General features: G+C 43.3%; 1 long non-coding RNA gene and 1 pseudogene across 2 annotated transcripts in view; one reads left to right on the top strand and one right to left on the bottom strand.

The window, feature by feature from the left end:
- The window catches only part of LOC117017460 (uncharacterized), a 28,116-nt gene extending 7,087 nt beyond the window's left edge, over positions 1–21,029 (top strand). Inside the window, exons 2-4 of one of the 2 annotated variants that reach the window (XR_004422085.1) lie at positions 2,438–2,532; positions 14,916–15,081; positions 18,531–21,029. This is a non-coding gene — a long non-coding RNA (uncharacterized LOC117017460). The remainder of the gene's footprint in view (positions 1–2,437; positions 2,533–14,915; positions 15,082–18,530) is intronic. The other variant, XR_004422086.1, reaches the window with a different exon arrangement.
- LOC117017459 (double homeobox protein A-like) lies at positions 4,355–7,665 on the bottom strand (annotated as a pseudogene).
- Positions 21,030–24,164: the final 3,135 nt, after the last annotated feature.

Below are 24,164 nucleotides of genomic sequence, written 5' to 3'. Positions count from 1 at the left end.
GGGAGATTCTGCGTATGTGAAAAGTTGCTTTTCTCCTACTGCTTTCAAGATTCTCTCCATGTCTTTGACTTCTGACACTTTGATTATAATGTTTCTTAGTGTGGGCCTCTTTGGGTTCATCTTTTTGGAGTGCTTTCAGTTTCTTGAATTTGCATGTGCATTTCCTTCCTCAGATTTGGAAAGTTTTCAGCCATTATTTCTTCAAGTAAGCGCTCTCCTCTCTTCTCTCTTCTCCTTCTGGGCTTTTCAAAATGTGTATATTAGTTATCTTATTAGTATTCCATAAGTCCCTTAGGTTTTCATTACTTTTTTTTTTCATTCCTTTGACTCAGTAATTTAAATGATCTATCTTCAAGTTTTCCGATTCTTTATTCTGCTTGATCAAGTCTGTTATTGAACTCCTCTGGTGAATTTTTCACTTCAGTTATTGTATTCTGTAGCTTCAGAATTTCTGCTTCATTCGTTTTTATAGTTTCTATCTCTTTGTTTTTGACATTCTCATTTTGTTCATGTATCATTTTCCTGATTTCATTTAGTTGTCTAGCTGTGTTCTCTTGTAACTCATTGAGCTCCTTTAAGATGATTATTTTGATTTTTTTTGTCAGGTAATTCATAGATCATTTTTTTAAAGGTTCTTTACACTAGAGATTCTTATTTTATTTTACTATTTTATTGGGGAATGGTGTGTTTCTCCAGGGCCCATCAGCTCCAAGTCATTGTCCTTCAATCTAGTGGTGGAGGGCGCAGCTCAGCTCCAAGTCCAGTTGCTGTTTTCAATCTTTAGTTGCAGGGGGCATAGCCCACCGTCCCATGTGGGAATTGAACCGGGAACCTCGTTGTTGGGAGCCTGCTGTCTAACCAAGTGAGCCATCTGGCAACCCCCATAGATCTTTTTTTTTAGGGTTGGTTTCTGGAGATTTATTTTGTACCTTTGATTGGGCCACATTTCCCTGTTTGTTCATATGTCTTGTTATTTTTTGATGGAAATTGGGCATTTCATAAAACACCTGCCTCTCCCAGTTTTTGTGGACTGGCTTCATACAGAGGAAGACCACACCAATCAGCCCAGGTAAAGATTCTGGCGACTTCTCACACCTCGTGTGGGTTGCATCTTCTCTGAGTTATGCATATAATTTCCCAATTAAAGAGATTTGCCCTTTCTTTCTCAGGATCTTATAATTTCTTCCTCTCTCTGGTGTCTGCCTGTGGTTCCACAGGTTCTCTGGTGCTGCATCAACCCACTGAGTTCTCCTTTGTTCTCAGTGGCTTCTAGGCCAAAGCATGCCAGACCTTCATCAGCACTGTAAATCATAAAGACAGAAACCAGTCCCTTGGGTAGCCCTCTTCCATCCTCAAAACCAGAACATTGGGCATATCTTCCTCTTGTTTCTTTCCTTCCCAAGGGAGAAGCTCCAAGGCATTTTCTCCTGATCATACTGAGCTGTGCTGGCTTAGAGTAAGGGCTACTGTGGGTGAAATGTAACAGCTTTTTCTTACCCATTTCAATGCAATTGTTTTTGGCTTTGTGCTTACCTGGGGTACTACAACTTCTTAACTGGTTTCTGGAGTTCTCATAAAGGCTTTTTGGACCATACATTGTTAAGTCAGTGTCTCTGTAGGGGAATGAGGTCTGGGGTTTCCTATTCCCACATCTTGCTGACATCACTCCAGATTCTTAACATTTTTGAGCTGTGGGATCTTTGATAATCTGATGAAAGCTGTGAAACTTCTTCCTAGAAAAATATAGACGTAGAGGATAGATTTTGGGGGTCTTCTATCCTCTCATAAATCCTATGGACCCTGGTTTAAAAATCTTGACTCTGTGCCATAAAGTCTTAACTCATCAAACTTGGGTCACTCAAACCCTGCACATTCCAAAGAAAGGACTGTCCCTTGATCATCTTCTGGGTTATAACCTCTGAGCCTTTGGAATATCCTTCCTGATAAGAGTATTTTTGTATGCCTGAGGCCTTGGGCCACGTTGTGTCAGTTTGACCAGATAGGTTATGTGAACAATCTTTTTTTTTTTAATTAGTTTCAGGTGTACAAAACAATGTAATAGTTAGACATTTACACCCCTCACAATGTGATAGCCCCCTTCCCCCAATCTACTACCCCTCTGACATTATATATAGCTGTTAGCATTCCACTGACTCTATTCCCTATACCCTATGCTATATTCCACATTTGTTACCATATGTGTGTGTGTGTGTGTGTGTGTGTGTGTGTGTGTATTAAATTATAGTTGACATTCAGTATTATTCAACTTTGGCTTCAGGTGCACAGTGCAGTGGTCAGTAATCTACTCATCAGATTTGGGTTACTCAAACCCTGCACCATCCATGAAGTGGTCTCCCTAATAAGACAAGTATCCATCGGATACCCTACAAAATCTTTACAACATTATTGATTATATCCCCCAAACTGTCTTTTGTAGAACAATCTGACTTATGGTGAGCACTTGTTTCTGTACATCTGAGACCCTGGGCCACATGGTATGAATTTGACCTGTGTGGAACTGAAGATTAATAGGTAAGGTCAGTTACACAGGGTCTGCATGCCTCTGTGACTAACCCCTAATAAAAATCCTGGACACCAAGGGTCAGGTGAGCTACTCTGGTTGCTAACACTTTGCATATGTTGTAACCCATCATTGCTGGCAGAATTAAGCACTGTTTGTGAAACTTGCAAAGTACAATTGGAAGCTTGCCCCTGGCTTCTCCTGGACTTCGTTCTATGTGACTTTCTTTGGTTGGTTCCAATCTGTATACTTTCACTGTATTAATTGTAACCATGAGTATAACAGCTTTTCCCACATTTTATGAGTCCTTCTAATGAATTATTGAAACTGAGGATGGTCTTGGGGATAATTCATATTGAACTAGCTAATCTGCCATACTCACTGCTGCAGTTAGGCCACATGTCTCTTAGGATCAAGCATAAATTCATTTCAACACACATTTAATGAATGCCTTTTATTTGCTAAGTGCTAGGAAAGCGCGCGCGCGGGCGCGCGCACACACACACACACACTTCAGAGATAAATAAGATCGTGCGTTGGGCTACAACTTGGCATAGGCCTCTCCAGCCTTCTGAATCTAAGTGGTAGAAATCGTGTATACAGGAGATATTCTTTCTTTCTTATGGTTTCCAATTTACTTCACCCATCACATCATTCTATGTCATATTCTTCTGCATTTTTAAAGGGATACTTTGCTTTTGCACAGTATTGCTTTGCTTAAAGGGAATACTTTGTTTGCAAGGTAATAACTTTTCTGTGTTAATTTTTGAAATTTATTTTTAAAAGTCATATTTCTTGAAATAAAATTTACATACAATAAAACTCACTCTTTATAAACATACAGTTGTGAGTTTTGACAAATGTATACCACCACATCAAGATATGAAACATTTCCAAAATAATATTGAATGTCAACTGTAACTGAAAAATAAAAAATGTGAGTATAATTTAAAAAAAAAGATATAAAACATTTCCATCATCCTGAAAAGTTTCCTCATGTTCCTTTTTGGTCAAGTCCCCTCTCCTTACCTTCTCCATTCCAAGTCTCTGGCAACCACTGATCTGTTTTCCATCCCTATAATTTTGCCTTTTCTAGAATATCATATAAGTGGAATCATGTGGTATGTATTCTTTTGTATCTGCCTTTTTTAGCCTATCACAGTGCTTTTGCAAATTCACTCATTTTGATATATGTAGCAGTAGTTTGTTCCTTTTTATTGCTTAGTAATATTCCGTTGTATGGACGTACCCCAATTTGTTTATCCATTCACTAATCATTGGACATTTGAGTTGTTTCCAGTTTGGGTCAATTATGAATTAAGCTGCTATGAATATTCACATATAGGTGTTTGTGTGGACATGTTTTTGTTTCTCTTGGGTAAACACCTAAAAGTAGGTCCTGTGTCATAAGGTAAGAATATATTTATAAGGAATTGCCTAATGTTATTTCAAATGGCTTTGCCATTTTGCATTTCCAGCAGCAAGTATGAGACATGCAGTTGTTACTCATCCTCATCACCACTTAGTGTTTCCAGTTTTTTCTAATTTTAGCCACACACAAGGTGTGTAGTGGTCACTCATTGTGGTTTTCATTTGTATTTTTTTAATTGTTCTTTGCTAGTATAGAGAAACAGAATGGATTTTGAAATTAAAAATAACATTTATATCAGCATCAACAAACATGAAATACTTAGGGATTAATTTAACAAAATATGTATAAGACCTGTACACTGAAGACTATAAAACACTTCTGAAAAACATTTTTTTCTTTCTTCAGTAATAAATTAATCTTAGTTTACTGTAACTTTTTTTACTTTAGTGTATGAACTTTAATTTTTTTAACTTTTCAACTCTTTTGTAATAACAGCTTAAAACACATTGTACAGCTGCACAAAAATATTTTCTTTTTTTTGACTTAAAAATGATATGAATAAGTTTATTTTCATTTTCTTTGACATCTGCTGAAGTGTGGAGCCAGGCTCCATTGGGTAGGGCTGTGTGGTGCCTTGTATCTGTCTGCATCCTGAAGTTGTGTTTACTATCTCCAGAAGGCTCAGCTTCTCAAGAAGCTGAAAGTATATTTCGAAGGGTATGTTCCCAGGATGAGAGAGATTTGGAGCCCAGGCTGATGACATCAAATTTATCTCTTGGTCCATTGTGTTCTGGCTTCAGAGAAATAAGACAGGTGCTAATGAGATTGGTGCCATTTGGTGTAATTTCTCTACCTTGAACTCCCTTGTCTCAGAGATTTCGTTCCTGGTCCTTTTTCTGTTCTAAGGGCTCATCAAGTTCTCTTTTTTTCTGTACATGGAATCTAGATCTTTGATTTTGAAACCAAATTTGGACTCTTGACTCTGGAACCCCAATTTCCTTAGCAAGTTGCTCTCTGGAATCAATCCCGGGATAAGGGTTGTTTGTAAATGCTGTGATGAGGGAATGTAATTGGGAGGAAGTATAGCTGGTATAACACCGTCTGTCTTCTCTACCATGAATCCTCTCTTCAGGGTGATCTTGGTCTTGGCTTGCTTCTAAGTCCTTCTCAGGTTCTGATCTTTTCTGAACTCGGTGCCTAGCTCTTGGATTCTGAAACCAAATTTGGATTCTAGACTCTTCAGTGTTGGTTTCTAAAGCAAGGTTTTGTTTGGTAGCATCACCTGGGTAAGGTGTTTGATTGAATGCTTTGATGAGGATATTCAACTGGTCTTCTGTGAATTTGGTGCGGTTACGTCTATAATTCCTTGCTGTGGTCTTGTTTGGAGAGTTGTTTGGGGCCATGTTGGAATAGAGTCCTGACGCTTTCAACCAGGCCAAAATATTTTCTTTATATCCACATTCTGTAAGCTTTTTCTTTTTAAAAAATATTTTAATCTTTTCTACTTTTAAAACTTTTTTGTTAAAAACTAAGATACAAACACACACATGAGCTTAGGCCTCCACAGGGTCAGGATCATCAATATCACTGTCTTCCACCTCCACATCCTGTCCCACAGGAAGGTCCTCAGAGGCAGTAACACCCATGGAACTGTCATCTCCTTCTTCTGGAATATGTCCTGAAGGACCTGTCTGAGGCTCTTCTTGAGGAGGTGTCACTCTTTTGAGAAATACGTTCATGGTGGTTTGTTTGGTTTGTGTCTTTTATTCATCATAGATTTTCTTGAAAGCAGATAATGCACCATGAACATTCCTCTCTAATGAAAACCTTTCAGTGGGGTCCATGTTTTCAAACTTTTAAGGAGCTTGTTGAGGTCTGAAAAATTTCTCCTAAACCCTTCACTGTGAATTTTCTTGGAGGTTCTTTTTCTTTTCCTGCCCTTTCCTTTTCTCTTGCCTCTTCTTCAGTTATGGTTCCTGTTCCAATTTCAACAACCTCTCATTAGTCAGTTCCTGGGAAACCAACTCTAGGAACTCCCCAATAACATAAAGTTGTTTGCCATCTCCCACAGCCGTTGATTTTTGCAACTTTTGCTCTGTGGTGTTATGATGGCCATGACAGCTATGACATCACAAGGTGATAAGAATTTTTTAGCTCCATTATAATCTTATGGGACCACCATCGTATATGTGGTCCATCATTGACCAAAACGTCATTGTGTGTCTCATGACTATATGCTTTCTTGATTTACATCAAAGGTGGCTACAGTAATTACATAGGGGAATAATGTTGGAACAACTGGGTGTGTATGCAGAAAAATGAAGCCTGACCCTTAACTCAAAATATATACAAAAATTACTTCTTGAAGTATACCATAGACCTAAATTCAAAAGCTAAAACAATCACATTTCCAAATAAAAACATAGGAGAATATTTTCCAGATACTGGAGTAGGTAAAGATTCCTTAATCAGATCACAAAATGCACTAAATAAAAAAGAAAAATTGATAAATTGGACTTAATTAAAATTAAGACTATCTGGTCATCAAGACATTAAGAAAGTAAATAGGCAAGCTAGAGATTGACAAAGAATATATAGAATATACAAAGAACTCCTAGAAATCAATGAAAGGCATTGAATTTTCCCCCCTTTTTCCTACCTCCTCCCCCCCAACATTGAATTTTAAAATGAGCAAAAGACTTCAATAAGTATTTCATGAAAGAGGATATTCCAATAGCCAATAAACACATTAAAAGGTACTCGGAATAATATCAAAGAAATGCAGATTAAAACCACAATAACACATTCAGCAGAATGGCTAAAAAGTTTTTAAGCTATCATTATCAAGTGTTGCTGAAGATGTGAAGTAACTGGAACTCTTATACATTATTATTTGACAGTTTCTTATAAAGTCAAACATACAACTGTGGGACCCAGCAATTTTACATCTAGGCATATGCTCAAGAAAAATTAATTTAAATGTCCACCAATATACTTGTACAAGAATGTTCATAGCAGCTTTATTCATTATAACCAAAAATTGGACAAAATCCATGTATCTATTAACAGGAAAATAAAACTATGTGATATAGTCATATAATAGAATACTACCAACAATAATAAATATGAATAGACTACTAATACACAAAACAACATGGATGAATCTCAAAAACGCTATGATGAGAGAAAAAAGGCCAGACACAAAAGAATACAAATTATATGATTCCATTCATATGAAGTCCAACAACAAGCAAAAGTAATTTATGATGATAGAAATCAGAATGATGGTTACCTCTGGTGGATGGGGTACTGAATGAATGAAGTATAGGGAGTCCTTCCAGGGGAATGAGAATGGCCTATATCTTGAACTGGGTGGAGGTTACATGGTGTATACATATGTAAAAATTAATTGAGCTGTGTTTAAGATTTGCGAGCTTTACTATATGTAAATTATACCCATTAAATTATTCAAAATGGCTGTTTTAAAGAAGCTCAAAGAAAACATAGAAAAACAATTCAGTGAAATCAGGAAAACAAAACATGAACAAAACAAGTTTAACAAAGATAGAAAAGAACCATTCTGGAGCTGAAGAATAAAGTGAATGAAATGAAAAATGTAATAGAGAGTGTCAACATCAGAATGAATCAAGCAAAAGAAATAATCTGTGAGAGAGAGACAGGAACTTTTAAATTATCTAGTCAGGGAGAACAAAGAAAAAAGAATAAAAAGGGGGCCGGCCCGGTGGCTCAGGTGGTTGGAGCCCGTGCTCCTAACGCTGAGGTCGCCAGTTTGATTCTCACATGGGCCAATGAGCTGTGCCCTCTACAGCTAAGATTATGAACAACGGCTCTCCCTGGAGCGGGGCTGCCATGAGCAGCCAGAGGTCTGCGTGGGCTGCTGCCGGCTTCTGTGTGCTGCCGTGGGCTTCTGTGGGCTGCTGTGTGCTGCCATGAGTGGCCGGCAGCCATTGTGAGTGGCCGGCAGCTGACGAGAGCTGCTGTGAGCTGCTGTGAGCGGCCTACCGACAACTGGCGACCGACTGCCTCAGCCAGAGGGAGCGCAAGCCTCATAATACCAGCATGGGCCAAGGAGCTGTGTCCTACACAATCAGACTGAGAAACAACGGCTTGACCCAGAGTGAGGAGGGGGAGGCAGCAGAAGCGGGGGGAGGGGAGGAATGAAAAAGAGTAAAGCTTATAGGACCAATGGATACCATCAAAAAAATCAATTTGCAAACTTAGAGTTCCAGAAGGAGAAGAGAAGGAAGCAGAAAGATTATTTAAAGAAATAATGGCTGAAAAATTCCCAAATCTGGAGAGTGATTTGATCAAGAAGTTACAATAATCATACCTATATATACAACAAACATTGCACCTGAATATATTAAGCAAATACTAACAGATCTGAAGGAAGAAATAGACAACAATACAATTATAGTAAGGGACTTCAATTCCCCACTTTCAACAATGGATAGATCATCCAGATAGAAAAACAAGGAAATGTTTGACTTGAATTTTAAATCACATGGATCTAAAAGACATTAACAGAACATTCCATCCAACAACAGCAGCAAAATACACATTTTTCTCAAGTGCACACAGAACATTCTCCATGATAGATCATATAGTAGGTCACAAAACAAATTTAAGGGCCGTCCCGGTGGCTCAGGCGGTTAGAGCTCCATTCCCCTAACTCCGAAGGCTGCCAGTTCGATTCCCACATGGGCCAGTGGGCTCCCAACCACAAGGTTGCCGGTTCAACTCCTCGAGTCCCACAAGGGACAGTGGGCAGCACCCCCTGCAACTAAGATTGAACACGGCACCTTGAGCTGAGCTGCCGCTGAGCTCCCGGATGGCTCAGTTGATTGGAGTGCATCCTCTCAACCACAAGGTTGCCACTTCAATTCCTCGAGTTCCGCAAGGGATGGTGGGCAGCACCCCCTGCAACTAAAATTGAACACGGCACCTTGAGCTGAGCTGCAGCTGAGCTCCCGGATGGCTCAGTTGGTTGGAGCATGTCCTCTCAACCACAAGGTTGCCGGTTCGACCCCCGCAAAGGACGGTGGGTTGTGCCCCCTGCAACTAGCAACAGCAACTGGACCTGGAGCTGAGCTGCGCCCTCCACAACTAAGACTGAAAGGACAACAACTTGAAGCTGAACGGCACCCTCCACAACTAAGATTGAAAGGACAACAACTTGACTTGGGAAAAAAAAATAAAAGGCCTGGAAGTACACACTGTTCCCCAATAAAGTCCTGTTCCCCTTCCCCAATAAAATCTTTAAAAAAAAAAATATTTAAGAAGATTGAAATCATACTAACTACTGTTTTGAATCCACAATGATATGAAATTAGAAATTAATAACAGAAGAAAAGCTGGAAAATTCCCAAATATGTAGAAATTAAACAACACACCACTGAACAACCAGTGAGTCAAAGAAGAAATCAAAGGGAAATTAAAAAATATCTTCAGACAAATGAAAATAGAAACACAGCATATCAACGAGATGCAGCAACAGCAATTTTAGGAGGGTCATTTATAGCAATCAACACCTACATTAAGGGATAAAAAAGATCTCAAATAACCTAACTTTACACCTCAAGGAACTATGAAGAAAAAAAAAGCTAAGCCTAAAGTAAGCAGGAGGGAAATAATGATCAGAGGAGAAATAAATAAAATAGAGACTAGAAAAGATCAATGAAACTAAAAGCTGGTTGTTGAAAAGATTTAAAAAAAAAATTGACCAGGGGGCGGCTGGTTGGCTCAGTTGGTTAGAGAGCGAGCTCTGAACAACAGGGTTGCCAGTTTGATTTCCACATGGGCCACTGAGCTGCGTCCTCCACAACTAGATTGAAGACAACGAGCTGCTGCTGAGCTGCTGGAGGGGCAGCTGGATGGCTCAGTTGGTTAGAGCGCAAGCTCTGAACAACAGGGTTGCCGGATTACCAGTTCAATTCCCACATGGGATGGTGGGCTGCGCCCCCTGCAACTAAGATTGAAAACGGCGGCTGGACTTGGAGCTAAGCTGTGCCCTCCACAACTAGATTGAAGGACAATGACTGATGCTGATTGGAGCTGATGGGCCCTGGAGAAACACACTGTTCCCCAATTTAAAAAAAAAATTGACCAACTGTTAGCTAGGTTTACTAAGAAGAAAAGAGAGAAGACTCAAATAAATAAAATCAGAAATGAAAGAGGAGAGATTACAAGATACCACAGAAATACAAAGGATCACGAGTCTACTATGAACAGTTATATACCAACAAATTGGATAACCTAGAAGAGATGGATAAATTCCTAGATACATACAACTAACCAAGACTTAATCATGAATAGAAAATCTGAACAGACCAATAGAGTAAGGAGATTGAATCAGTAGTCAAAAACCGCCCAACAAAGAAAAGCCCAGAACCAGATGGTTTCACTGGTGAATGCTACCAAACATTTAAAGAATTAACACCAGTCCTTCTCAAACTCTTCCAAAAAATTGAAGAAGATGGAACACATCCAAATGCATTTTATGGGGTTAGTATTACCCTAATACCAAAGCTAGATAAGGACACAACAAGAAAACTACCCAGATGAACATAAATGTAAAAATTCTCAACAAAATACTAGCAAACCAAATTCAACAGCATATTAAAAGTTTCATACACCATGATCAAGTGAGATTTATCCCTGGGATGCAAAGATAGTTTAATATATACAAATCAATAAATGTGACACACCACATTAATAGAATGAAAGATAAAACATCATATGATCATCTCAATAAATGCAGAAAAAAGCATTTGATAAAGTACAACATTTTCATGATAAGAACTCACAAATTGGGTGTAGAAGGAACATACCTCAACCTAATAAAGGCCACATATAGTAACCCCACAGCTAATATCATTCTCACTGGTAAAGGACCGAAAGTTTTTCCTCTGAGATCAAGAATAAGACAAGGGTGCCCACTCTCACCACTCCTATTCAATATAGTACTGGAAGTACTATGAGCATTCAGACAAGTAAAAGAAATAAAAGGCATCCAGATTGGAAAGGAAGAAGTAAAATTGTCTATCTTTGCAGATGATATGATCTTCTATGTAGAAAATACTAAAGATTCCACCTTGAAACTATTAGAATTAATCAATGAATTCAGCAAGTTGCAGGATACAAACTCAACATGCAGAAATCAGTTGCATTTCTATATACTAACAATGACACATCTGAAGAAGAAATAAAGAAAACAATCCCATTCACATAGCATCAAAAACATAAAATACTTAGGAATAAATTTAACCAAGAATGTGAAAGATCTGTACACTGAAAACTGTAAGACTGATGAAAGAAATTGAAGACACAATAAATGGAGAGATATCCCATGTTCATGAATCAGAAGAATACTGTTAAAATGTCCATACTATTCAAAGCCATCTATAAATTCAGTGCAACTTCTATCAAAATTCCAATGACATTTTTCACAGAAATAAAAGATACACAATCCTAATGTTTGTATAGAACCACAAAAGACCCTGAATTGCCAAACCAATCCTGAGAAAGGAAAACAAAATTGGAGACAGCACAGTTCCTGATTTCAAACTATACTACAAAGCTATAGTAATCAAAACAGTTTGGTACCGGCATTAAGAAAAATAGACACATAGACCAATGGAACAGAATTGATAGTCTAGAAATAAACACTCACTTATATGGTCAACTAATATTTAACAAGGGAGTCAAGAGTATTCAATGGAGAAAGGATAGTTTCTTTAATAAATCGTGTTGGGAAAACTGGATAATCACATACAGAAGAATGAAATTTGATCCCTATTTTATTTTTATTTATTTATTTTTATTTTATTATTTTTTATTTTTTTATTTTTTTGAACTGGCAACCTTGTGGTTGAGAGCCCACTGGCCCATGTGGGAATCGAACCGGCAGCCCTTGGAGTTGGGAGCATGGAGCTCTAACCACCTGAGCCACCGGGTCGGCCCCTTGATCCCTATTTTACACCACTCAAAAATTAATTCAAAATGGGTTAAAAACTTAAACATAAGATCTGACACCATAAAAGTCCTAGAAGAAAATACGGGGTAAAGCTCCTTAACATTGGTTGTGGCAATGATTTTTTTGGAAAAGACACCAAAAGCACAAACGACAAAAGCAAAAATTAACAAGTGGGACCACATCAAACTAAAAGCTTCTGCTCAATAAAAGAAACAGTCAATAAAATGAAAAGACAATCTATGGAATTGGAGAAAATATTTGCAAATCATAAATCTGATAAGGGAGTTAATATCCAAAATATATTAAAAATTCATAACACACACACACAATGAGCAGAGGATCTAAGTAGACTGTTTTCCAAAGAAGACATCCAACAGGTACATGAAAAGATGCTCAACCTCACTAATCATCAGGGAAATCCAAATCAAGACCACAACTGTTAGAATGGTTATCATCAAAAGATAAGAAATATCAAGTATCAGCAAGGATGTGGAAGAAAGGGAACACTTGTGTGCTGTTAGTGGGAATGTAAATTGGTTCAACCACTATGGAAAACAGTATGGAGGTTCCTCAAAAAATTAAGAACAAAACTATCATATGATCCAGCAATTCCACTTCTGGGTATAAATCCACAGGAAATAAAATCAGGCTCTCAAAGAGATGTCTACACTCCCGTATTCATTGTAGCATTACTCACAGTAGCCAACAGAAACGGAGTGTGGAATGGTGGTTACCCGGGGCTGGGAGTGGGGGAAATGGGAAGACGTTCAAAGGGTACAAACTTTCAGTTCTAAGATAAATATGTTTTGGGGATCTAATGTACAGTATGGTGATTATAGTTAACAATACCATATTATAAACTTAAAAGTTGCTGCGAGAGTAAATATTGAATGTTCTCACCACAAAAAAGAAATGGTAATTATGTGAGGTGACGGAGGTGTTCACGAACGCTGTGGTGGTAATCATTTCACAATATATGTGGATCTAATCAACATGTTGGTACACATTAAATTACACAATATCATATGTCATGTATATCTCAGTAAAGCCAGGAAATAAGTAGAAGCTTATATTAAGAAAGAACAAAGTTTTAACAATCAATGACCTAAATAACAAACACACAAAAAAGAAGCAAACCCAAGACAAGCAGTAAGAAGATAAAAGAATAGAAATTAAAATAGAGAAAACAGACAAACCAGTGAGAAAAATTACCAAAGCAAAAGTTGGTTCTTTGTAAAAAAGAGCAACAAAATTGTTAAGCCCCAGCTTGATGGACCAAGGAAGGAAACATCAATTACAGAGCACAAATATCAGAAATAAAAAGGAGTTAATTCCAAACACCTCATGGAGGCGCCTCTTGATCCGGTGCCACTGGCCTCCAGGCTCCTTTCCCACCTGTCCCCCAGCCACCTTCCAGCTCCGCCTGCATCTGCAACTCTAGAACTCACCCTGCTCTGCCTTCTTGACTCTGAACGTCTTCCCTCTCTCAGCCATCCTTTTCCCCTTCTCTTCGCGGAGCTTGCTTCTATTTGCCCTTCAGGGCTGCTGTTTCCTCAAACACTCTCTTCACCGTTCCTTTGGCACCATCTTCTCATTGTTCATCTTTTCCTTCTTGACCCCCCTTTGCCAGCTCCATTTCTCCCTGACCTTTAGCTTCGTCATTCACCTGTCTCTTGAGGTGAAGGGCCTCCCGACCGCTGCTTCAGTTCCATCGCTCTGCTCGACTCTCACACGTCCACCTCTAGCCCAGACCTCCCTCTGAGCGCAATATTTGGAGACTTTCTTCAAAATGAACTCCCCCACCCCATTTTCTCCAGGACACACAAAGCCTCAGTAGATGACCTTTGTCCTTCCCGCTGTGCAGGACAGATCTGGCTCCTCCCTGCTCTGCAACCCAAACACCCTTTATTGTACGGCTTCCCCTTCTCACCATGAGCATGATGATCGTGTACTTGATCTCCCTGCAAGTGCCCCGTACCTCTTCCAGAAGGCTCCAGAAGTAACAACTCTGATGTTACTCCTTACTGAAAATCCTTCAAAGGCTTCCCATGGCTCTAGGGATGAAGACCACACTCTTTAAGCTCAGATTCAGCTTAATCTGACTTGAACTCACACCTTCTTTCCCTGTGCTCGTCTCCCTAGCCTTTCAGTGCCTCCCTCCAAATGGCCTTGCTTCCAGGGCCCCTGCCCTTGCTGCCTGGCCTGTGCCGTGCCCGCCTCCCAGCCTCCCATCCCCTAGTTAGGGCCTAGTTACCACCTGTTTCTTACCACAGAAATCGCACTCCTCAAGGAAAACTTTCCTGGTGCCCAAACTAGATCGAACCCTGATGTGGGCACTCAGGGCCCCCACCGTTTCTTTCCTTCACAGCCCCTCTGAATAATTCATGGATTCACTAGACTGAAAGCCCCCTAGGCTAGGGACTGGGCCGATTTCCTCCTTTTGTATCCCCCAGGCCCTAGCAAGGATAGGCATTCAAAACATAGAAATGTAAAAGTTGAGGGGGAGGAAACAGAGAAGAATAAAGAGGAGAAAGTACATGAGGTAAAGAATAAGCTCGCATGGCTGGGATCCAGGCTTTGGGGACGCAGCTGGAGAGGCCAGTTGATGTCCGAACAGGAAGCCTGCAGATGCCAGACTAAGGAGTTCAGGTTGTATTTTGTGAATTGAAGGAAGTCAGTCAAGCTTCCAGGGCAGCTCAGTGGAGAATAAACGGGATGACCTAGGACATTCTAAAAAGCCTGCAACAGTCCGTTTGGATTGATAGCGGCTATGTCTCTGAGAACAAGGAATTTTGGGGTCGATTATATTTTCTGGGTACTATACTGGGTGTTTGATATTACTACTGTAAGTAAATAACTGGAGGGCTTTCCTCTCTGCAGTCAGAGTGCTTCGTCCAGTAGCTCCCTAGGATGCGAAGGGCTGTGGTAATAGGCAGTGGAGCATTTCTGCATCTATTGTTTTAGCAAGGAATCCCAACAGTTTTTTGGTTCAATTTTAATTTCTTTTTTTTTTTTTTTTTTAACAGGAGTTAACTGAAGTGAGCAAGGATTTGGAGCTGTTTGGAGCCTGAGTGGCAGATGAAACCAACTTCTTGGGGTACAAGTGTGAGTTGCACCCCGGAGGCTGCTGCAGCAGGAAGCCCGGACAGCACATAGAGCACCTTCACCCCTGCGCAGCTGAGGGGATCTCAGGTACGGGGTCCCTAATCGCTCAGAGAACATACTCTAACTGCAGGGGAGGCTTTGGTGGCAGTTCCGGCCCCAGAAGCCGGGCTAGGCTGACTCAGTTGCTTTTCCCTCCACCTCCTGAGGGACCCCAGGTTGTATGTGAGCAGACCTACCTCGCTGTCCGTAACTGAGTGCCAGAGCAACTCGACATGCCTCCTCTCTAAGCTATAAAGAAACAATTAACCACAGTTAATGGCCCATCATTTGTCATTTCTGTATTCTAGTCCCGAGGTTCCCTCCTAAGTTATTACCCAGGAAGAAACATAAAACTGCACATAAAACCGTGACTTTCATAGAAACAGAGAAAAAGAACTCTGTTTTGCTTTATCTCCCTCTGATTTAAAACCATGGGTCTCCCTAGTTGGAGACGAGGTTCATTTCCAGGTGGGAAAGGCTGGCACTGTCTCGCACCATTACGTTGCAGACATTCATAGGAGATGAGCTACATAATTTGCAGGACCCAGTACCAAATGAAAACGTGAGGGTCCCTTGTTAAATATAGTAGGAATTTCGAGAGCGCAGTGGAAGGGCATTAAATCCAGGGCAGGGTCTGAGGGTGGGGCCCCGTGCCACGGCAGAGGATGCTCGCACAAAACGGTCCGAGTACTAGGAGCAGGCGACTCCACCTGAGGAGCTCAGGCACAGGAGCAGCTCCTCTGCTGGCAGAGTCTCTGTAGAGAAGGGAGGGTCGGGAGAGCCCCCTAGAAAGCACGGGGTAAGCACGGGGTGCCACTTCTGGCCGGGAGTGGATGGTGTGGCCAAGGGCTGCGCTTTCTCGGCGCTCCTCCCTGTCGTGATCTCCTTGGGTTGGGGTTGAGGGGGTGTCAAGGGGGGGCAGTTTCTAGGCATGGAATTAGCCCTGTTTTGTTTTCATTTAATCAACCGATTTTTTTTTTAACTGAAGGAGAATATGTCAAATTTAGATGAGTGATTTTTTTGCCCTTTAAACCTGCTCCCCCCTTTTCTCCATCTTGGTAAGTGATCCACTTGGGTGGGTGACTGGCCCCCCAGTGGATCAAGACAGAAACCGGGCATCATCTTTGAGTGAGTCCTCTTCCTTCTTTACCCCAACGCCGCTCGCTCAGTCCCATCAGGTCTACTTTCAGTGTCCCTCTTGAGGCTGCTCCTCTCCTGACACCACCATCTGTCATTTCTGGCCATGACTATGACAGCAGCCTCCTCCCCGACTGGCTTGAATCACGCAAACTAGAATTAGGTCCTTATTCTGCTACTTGTTAGCTGGATGACCTTGGGGAGGGCTCTTCACCTTTGTGAGCCTCAGTTTCCTGATTTGTAAAGTGGGGATAATAATACCTATCTTAAAGGGTAGTCAGGATGAGTGACGCAAGTGGCTTAGTACACAGTACACACTCAATGAATTAGCATCTTCCCTCTTTCCCTCTTTCCCCTTCAGGCCTTAGTTTACACATTAGTTCCTTAGGGACCCCTCTCCTGACTTGCCACAGACTCGGTGCAGTTCCCACAGACTGCTCTGCAGCATTCGTCAACTTATGTGCCTTCTCTCAACAGTCTTCTCCATGAAGACGGGGGTTCCGGCTGCCCCGCGTAGTGCGGTGCCTGCCGTGGGGGAGGAACTCATATTCTGCTGTTTGACTGCCATCCTCAGACACAAGCAAAGGTTCCCAGGCATGGGGTTCCTGTAGGGTTCCCCCCAACTGTAAGCAAGTGGGCAGATGGACACATTAACATAAACAATGGAGGCCAAGAGTATCCCACTAGTTTAATTTAAACCTGGAGCACTGGGTGCGATTCATCAATCAGATCCCTTCTATAAGAAGCAGACCTAGGTCAGCCTGCCCAAGGGACGCCTGACAACAGCCAGGAAACCAGGTGCTCCAGGTCGGCACAGCCAAACCTCCTGGAGAGCAGGGGGGCTGGGGCAAGGATGTGACAGCACTCTGGCAGGGGGACACTCCACCAGAAGGAAGGAAGGTGGAACTCCCTAGTTTGTTGACCCAGGGCCACCTTAGTGGTTGGGCCAACTCCTTTCTCCTCAGGCCTCGTCGGCTCCCCACCCAATGTCCCCACAGGGCCAGTTGCATGAGAGGTGTGCACACTGAGGGGCCGGCGCCCTGAGAAGCCCACAGGGGAAGGGGGAGTGGGGAGGGCTGGTTTCTGGTTTCGCTTTGTGGAATACACGTGACATACACACATGTAGAAAAGTACATAAACCATCTGTAGAGGTGGGTGGATTCTGTGAGCACCCATGAAACCCGTTACTCCAGGCAGCACCTGGAGCGTCACCGGCACTCCAGAAGCCCACGCGGCCTCCCAACCTGCTTGCTCCATCCCCTAGACACGACCAGGGCCCTGGCTTGTGTAATTACCATGCCTTTGCATCCCAAAATAATAGTTTTGTTTTGTCTGGTTTTGAACTTTTAAAGAATGGTATCCCACGGCACATCATTTTTTTCCCATTCACTATTTTATGAGACTCATCCATGTGGTTCTGTGTAACTAGTTTATTCATCCGTCGCTGTTACATTGTGAATGAAGTTTCACAGATTATTTATCCCTTGTCCTGTTGATGGACATTTGTGCTGTTTCTGGCTTATGTGTTTCCCATGCCTTAGTGGGAGGCTGTCCTGGAAGCTTGCCGAGGCCGTGGGAGTTTGGGAGTGGAAGGGAAAGGAGGGGAAGCAGCAGAAGCTGCTGTGGGCATGGGGGACAGGTAGGTGAGAGGGATTCTCAGGTCAGGCAGGGCTAACATGCAGAGCAGGATGAAAATGCCATGGAGAAAGGGCACAGGAGGGCGCCTTTGAAGTTTGTGCCTACTCTGAGACTCGAGGGGTGCACTTCCCTTCTGAGGGTAAGTGTTCTACCTTCCCAAAGCCATGGTCAGGTTTCGCAGGCTTGGGCTCAACTTCTCACCTTCCAGACCTGCTGCCTGACGCCTCTGCTCTGCTCCCCGTAGGGTGCAGGGCCAGCTCTGCGTGCACACAGAGAAGGCCCAGTGAAGCAGCTGATAGCAAAATACTGCCTCAGGGAGACAGAGGAAATGCCATCCACTGGCCAGGGAATCACTGCTGGTGACTCTTTCCCCAGGATGAACATACATCAAAAGATTCGTTTGGGAAGTTCAGAGGTCACCTACTGCACATGCAGACACAGGCCAGGATGGTGGTGAGGCAGGCAGAGCCCTGAAGGGAAGGGGCCGCGCTGCTCGCTCAGCCCTCACCTGTGCGGGAAGCGAGGCTACCCCATCGGGACTCCCCGCAGACCAGGGCAGAGCTCCCCACCCAGCCAGGAAACCTGTCCCTGGCAACACTCCAGCCATAGTGGCTGAGTGTGAAGTATTCCACGCTGGGGACCTTCATGGCTGGAGACGGCTGGGAGTCTCTACCACCTCCTGAAAGACCTGACACACTCCCCTCCTCTCTCTGGTTTGGCAGCTACGGGTAAGAAGAGTGCCCCTGCCTCGGGCAGGGTGCCTGCCTCCTCCGACTGGGGACTCTACTGGAAATCAGGTACGTTTTGCGGCGTCAGGGTAGACATTGAAGTGCGAGCTTTGGCAGGATGCCACACCGCCCACTGCAGGGCAATGAGACTTGGTAAAACATCATCTATTTCCTCATCGGATCCTCAACAGTCTCGTGCCGTGATTGGACACACATCTGCACAGAGATTAAAGCAGAGTGGAGAGGTCAAGGCCATATCCTCAAGAAGTGATCAAGGAGCGAGAACACAGGTCCCCAATCCCTGCGCGTGAACAGGCACTTGCCTAGGCAGACACCAGTCTCGAGCTTCCTCAGGCTGCGAGTTGTCTCACCCCATTGTCCTGTCTGCTGCTAAATGGAGCAGCTTTGTGGTTGAGGGAGCTCCTCCTAAGAAACTTAGTAAATTTTAGTGAGTAGCTACTTCCCTCTTGAAATGTGGACTGCTTCATGCATGATACAGTTCTGGATATGGGACTGTATAATAATGTCCTTATTTTCGTACTATTATCTCCTTATTATTGAGTGACCTCGCCAGACTGATAGAATTGAGAGTTAGTTCATGAAAGTACTTAAACAGTGCCTGGCCCGTAATAAATCTTGTTCAATTCTCTGTTCCAAAACTTGATAACTATAGAATTGAGACCAGTGTTTGGCCTTTTTTTGTCTGACTTTTAACAAGTATTTCCTGCCTTCCCTCATTCACTAACCCATGCACGCTGGCTCAGTTCCCCAAACCTGCCTTCCTGCCTTGGCTCATGCTGCCCCAATGTCACCATGGGTGGAAGTCACCGCTGTCCCTCAAGGGCAGTCTCTCAGCTCAGATATGTCCATGGGCTTTTTTTCCTCCAAGCCATACGTCTAACTAGTCAGTATCCAAGCTGCTATAGCCACTAGGTTGAGGAGGAAAACTAAAGCCATCAGACATAAAAAATTAACTTCCTCCTTGGGGGTGGGGGAGAGGAGGGCAAATTAGCACCAATTTTCACCCCGATCCAGGAGATACTTGGGAAAATCACTGATACCCTAGTGCTTTATATCCTACACGCAGCGGTTGAAAGGAGGCTGAACCCTCCTTTCCATGGACAAGACGGGGCTAGCAGCATCCTCAGGTCCATGAGAAATAACCCCCGAGTGAATACCTGAGCTGCGTGGGGTGTGTGGAGGCATGGCCTCGCAGACTGGCTGACACCTCAGCAGTTTCCCAAGTTCCTGGGGGAAGGTCTTCACTGCATCCCTGGTAGCATATGGAACTAGGGTTAAAAAGTTTCCATTTTAAATACCTCAACTTACAAGTCTCCAAGGAAGCATGTGTGTAAGACGGAGAGAACAGAACCTCAAGAATACCTCAGGCACTTAGGGATTAGGCCTGCAGAGGCAGAAGCAGCAGCAGGCTTATCAGTTGAGGAGGGCCGGAGAAGGGATGCTTTGGGGTGGGGGCTGCAGCAGACAGTCCTGGGGACACTGGGGAAGTGTTGGAGCAGCAGGAGTCTCCAAAGCAACAGTTGGCTGGCTTAGCAATCCAAATAAAGAACGAGGAATCATACAACGCAGGTCATGTCTCGAGGGCTGATGGCACTTGGAAAAGTGGGAGTCACCAATGCACAGTATGACAGCTGGTACCAGTGCATCCTGGGTGACTTTATTTAAGAACCTCCAGTTGTAGGGATTGATCTCCTCCCAGTTGGCAAAGTGCAGTGGGGATACCATGTACCACTTAACATCTGTTTTAACTTGGATGACGAGGCCACTTTGGACTCCTTTGGCAGTGGAGACAGTAGGACCATCTGAATGCAAGGTCATCGCTTCCTGTCCCAACCTTGGGCTCTGGGATCCTCACAGGGGCTCCCTTGCTGGAGCACACGACCCAGGGCCCAGGCAGGCTGCTGCCTCAGGCGTGTGCTGCGCGGAGGGGACGCCCAGCGGGCTCTGCCTGCCCGCTCCTCAGCCTGGAGTTAGGCTCCGACATCTTAGGGCTCAGTCTCCAGTCAGGACCCTGTAACTCCTAAGTTGTTCAGTAAACTGAGGCCATATCAGTCTCCACAGGACTCAGGAGAGCTCTTAGATGCGCCTCAACTACAAGTTTCTTTCTCTAGTCTTAAACCATCAGTGTACCTGCAGACCTGCATCCGTTTAAACATTTTAAAAAGTTCAATAAAATACATATATGAACTTTACAGTCTTCGACTAGTGATACATTTGCAATTTATCAAAACTCAGATCAAAATGCTTCAAGGTCAAAATTTTAGTTTTATAAGGTGGAAAAAGCCAGGACAGGGTCCGTTGTCTTCTAGTTTTAAGTATGAGGTGCAGTGGGAGCGCTGTCTGGCTCTAATAGTTCAGAATGGCCGCTGGCCAGAGACAGAAATACCGTCTCATCTCACGGACAGTGGAGAGGGGAGCATTTGCTAAGCACCCACCTTCAACCCCTTCCTCGGCACACGCTCTGCTCTAGATGAGGAAAAGCTCAGTTCCTCCCCTGCCCAACCCAGCTCTGTGGGCTCAGAACCCCAGGTTCTTTCCACCAAACTTGTGGTTTTTGATACTGTCTTTTTTGGTAGTGCTTCAGGGCTTCTCTGCAAACATTGGCTTCAAACATTTTAAATATTAAAAATTGTCCTTAATATTTATACACATCCTTAGTATGTACAGCTAACGTGCATTCGCTTAGGCTGCCTGAGACCTAACAGTAAGGTCTCCATTGCTGTGCTTGTGAGCTTCTCAGGGGTTGTCAATCAAGAAAGAAGACAAACTCAGTGCTGGGATCACCAAGCCCAGTGGCAGCTCCATGCTAGTGGCTCTCACCATAGAATAATTTTAGTCATTATAACCTTTGGATGTTTCTTACCTGATATATGGAGGATGAGGACTGAAAGCAGGTATTGGATATTAATCCTTTTTTCAAACCTCTATTTCAGTTTTGTCAATAATAACCAGAGATTGCAGGCAAACTACTATTTGCAACCACTGCTCTGTGTACAATTAGGATTTTTTCTCCATGCCGTACAAACAAAACAAATTCAGAAATAAATTGGATGCTGAGACAGTTCATAATTAACCCACTGACACTAGTCAAAAATGCTCCCTGCCAATCCCAGTGATTTAAGACAATGTTATGATTTGAACTTAGACAATTCATGCTAATAACATGTTTTTCTGTATTTGAAAAACAAAAACAGCAGATTGTAACAGCAAAACCTTTTGATTTTTGTTAGGAGGGAGCGGAGGTTCATAGTTTAAGCCTTTTGGTAGCGACTGCTAAGCTCCTTTAAAATATGTGGTTTGGCAAACTCAAAAGAGAACTAGGTTAAAATAGCTATTAATCTAAGTTGTCTTTTGGAAACCCAAGAGCACTGAGGGGAAGAGGGAGGGAGAGAATCTTTTTATTCAAATTTTGCTATTAATTCATTGGTAACCCTGAGTCTTTGCTGCTTTCTAACCCTGTTTCCTCAACAAAAACAAGGATTAAATCTATGATTTTCAGACTTATTTTAAGCACCAAATCAGATCTTACTTGGAAGCCTAATACTGAATGGGCCCGGGGGCTCCCTCCCCACAAAGGCCCAACAGAACAGCATGAAAACCATGAACTGGATCATCTGAGGTCCCTTTCGCCTCTAAGTCAGGATTCCATGTCCTCTGCCCCTGAAAGCCATACTGATCCCTGCGGCCCTCTCCATGCCAGGCCCGCCCTCTCTCCTGGACAGACTGAGCTGATTTATCCCTCGCACCGAATACACAGGTCATAGCTCTGACTAGAGAACCCAAATCCAGGGGCTGAACAACTGTCTGTGGGGGAAAATGACACATTTATTTAGTTTTAAACGGTCACTGAGGCTCCAGCAGAATCAATGCTGTTACCACAGGCAAACACGACTGTCAGCAGCAACACAGTTTATTTCTTAAACAGCATCCAAGCCTCACTGGCTGTATTTGCATTTTTAAGAGAACTCTTATAGACCAATCAGGAAGCAGTTAAAGGCCAATTTTAAATGCCAATATAAAACAAATTTCACCGAAAATGCAACTGAAATGCAACTGCTATAAGCACTGTAAAAAAGTTAAGAACTCAGGTATGAATGAAAAAACTAAGCAGTAAATAAAACACAACAGCAGCATTTAAAACTCTGGAACTCCCGTTTCAGAGGGTGCCTTTCCCCTTCCCATTCCACTCACGCCTCTGAACAACTAGCCCGAAGCGGCCTGTGCGACCGGGCAGGCAGCTGGCGTCGGAGTGCAATGTGCAGCAGATGGACTCTCCACACAGGGGTGAGGAACAAAGTGTCAGTGTGGTTACGTACTGGGGACAGTGGGGTTCGTGTGTAAGTCAGAGGCTGAGAAGGGGCCCCCTCCTACTCCTGCTAGAAGCCTCTCACACATTCTAGTCCTGCCCTGGAGAAATCCTGTCAGTAACCTCAACTTAGTACCAATGTTCTTAGAAAACGTGACTAGAAATTGAAGAGCGAGGACTCCTGCTGTTATCCAAACTTGCAAATGGAGAGCCAGCCTGCTGCCCCACAGCCCAGGGCCCACTTTTAACCCTGCTGTTAGCCGTATCCTCAGCGAATGCAGTCAGGTGGTCATTTGCACCAGCTAAATGAAATCCTGCCACGGCACCGTCCCATCAGCCCTCACTCTTGAAAGATCAATAGACGTCAGGGCTGGAGTTAACAAGTTCAATAGACGTGGGATTTGCAGGCTCAATGTGCAGCAGCCAAGGCCAAGAGCTACCTCCAGGACAATAGCCTGTAATACTATTCTAGGGTTTACCCTCAACTCCCATTTGGTATTTTTAGCTGGAGATTGTTTACCAGATCCTCTGGCACCGTTTTGTTCATTCTCCTTTAAATCTGCCACAGTCCCTTTTTAATTCTTAGAATATTCTTTGCTAACATAGAAATGAACAGTGAACATATTAGCAAAATTACTGAAGAAAAACTTTTCTGTCCATCTCATTAGAGAAGCCCAGTGGATTGGGTAGCCCTGTCATTTCTTGGACCAGGATGAAGGCAGCCCAAGTATAGAACGAAGGGAAATACTGAGAGTGGCGGGGTAAGAACACTCCGAGCAGCTCAGCCACTGTTACTCCCCCACTGCTTCAGACCAGATTCCTCCACAGTGGCCTCGTCCTCAGAGCGCCGCTTTTCTCCACATACAGCCATCTTCACAGGGCAATTCTCTGCCTTCAGCCCACACTGAGCAGGTCTCACCAGCTCCCCAACTATGGGCAACTGAGGGCTGAACCATTAGACCTCAGGAACAATAGGAGCTGTGTGTGTACAGACACTCTGGCTATGACACACAGTTAGGGTTGTTACACATTGGTCTGAACACAGACTGGGCTCCTGGTGGACTGCAGGCCGCCGAGGTGGCATCTGCTCCTCCCAGAAGACAGGCTAATTCTCACACACGGGCTGGATGGCATGTGAGGCTTTCAGACTAGATTAAGTGCTTGTGTACTCCAGGCAGACAGTACATCCAGAAAGTGACCCTCGAAAGCCTGCCCCAAAGAGTTAAGGCCCTCAGGGGGGGGGGTCCCTGAGCAGGTCAGTCTTCAGAGCCCAGCCCACTAACCAGAGATGCTGGGCTGGG

The sequence above is a fragment of the Rhinolophus ferrumequinum genome, chromosome 25 (assembly GCF_004115265.2).
Source record: "Rhinolophus ferrumequinum isolate MPI-CBG mRhiFer1 chromosome 25, mRhiFer1_v1.p, whole genome shotgun sequence".
In the NCBI taxonomy this organism is placed as follows: domain Eukaryota; kingdom Metazoa; phylum Chordata; class Mammalia; order Chiroptera; family Rhinolophidae; genus Rhinolophus; species Rhinolophus ferrumequinum.
This window is presented reverse-complemented; position numbering and strand designations above follow the sequence as displayed.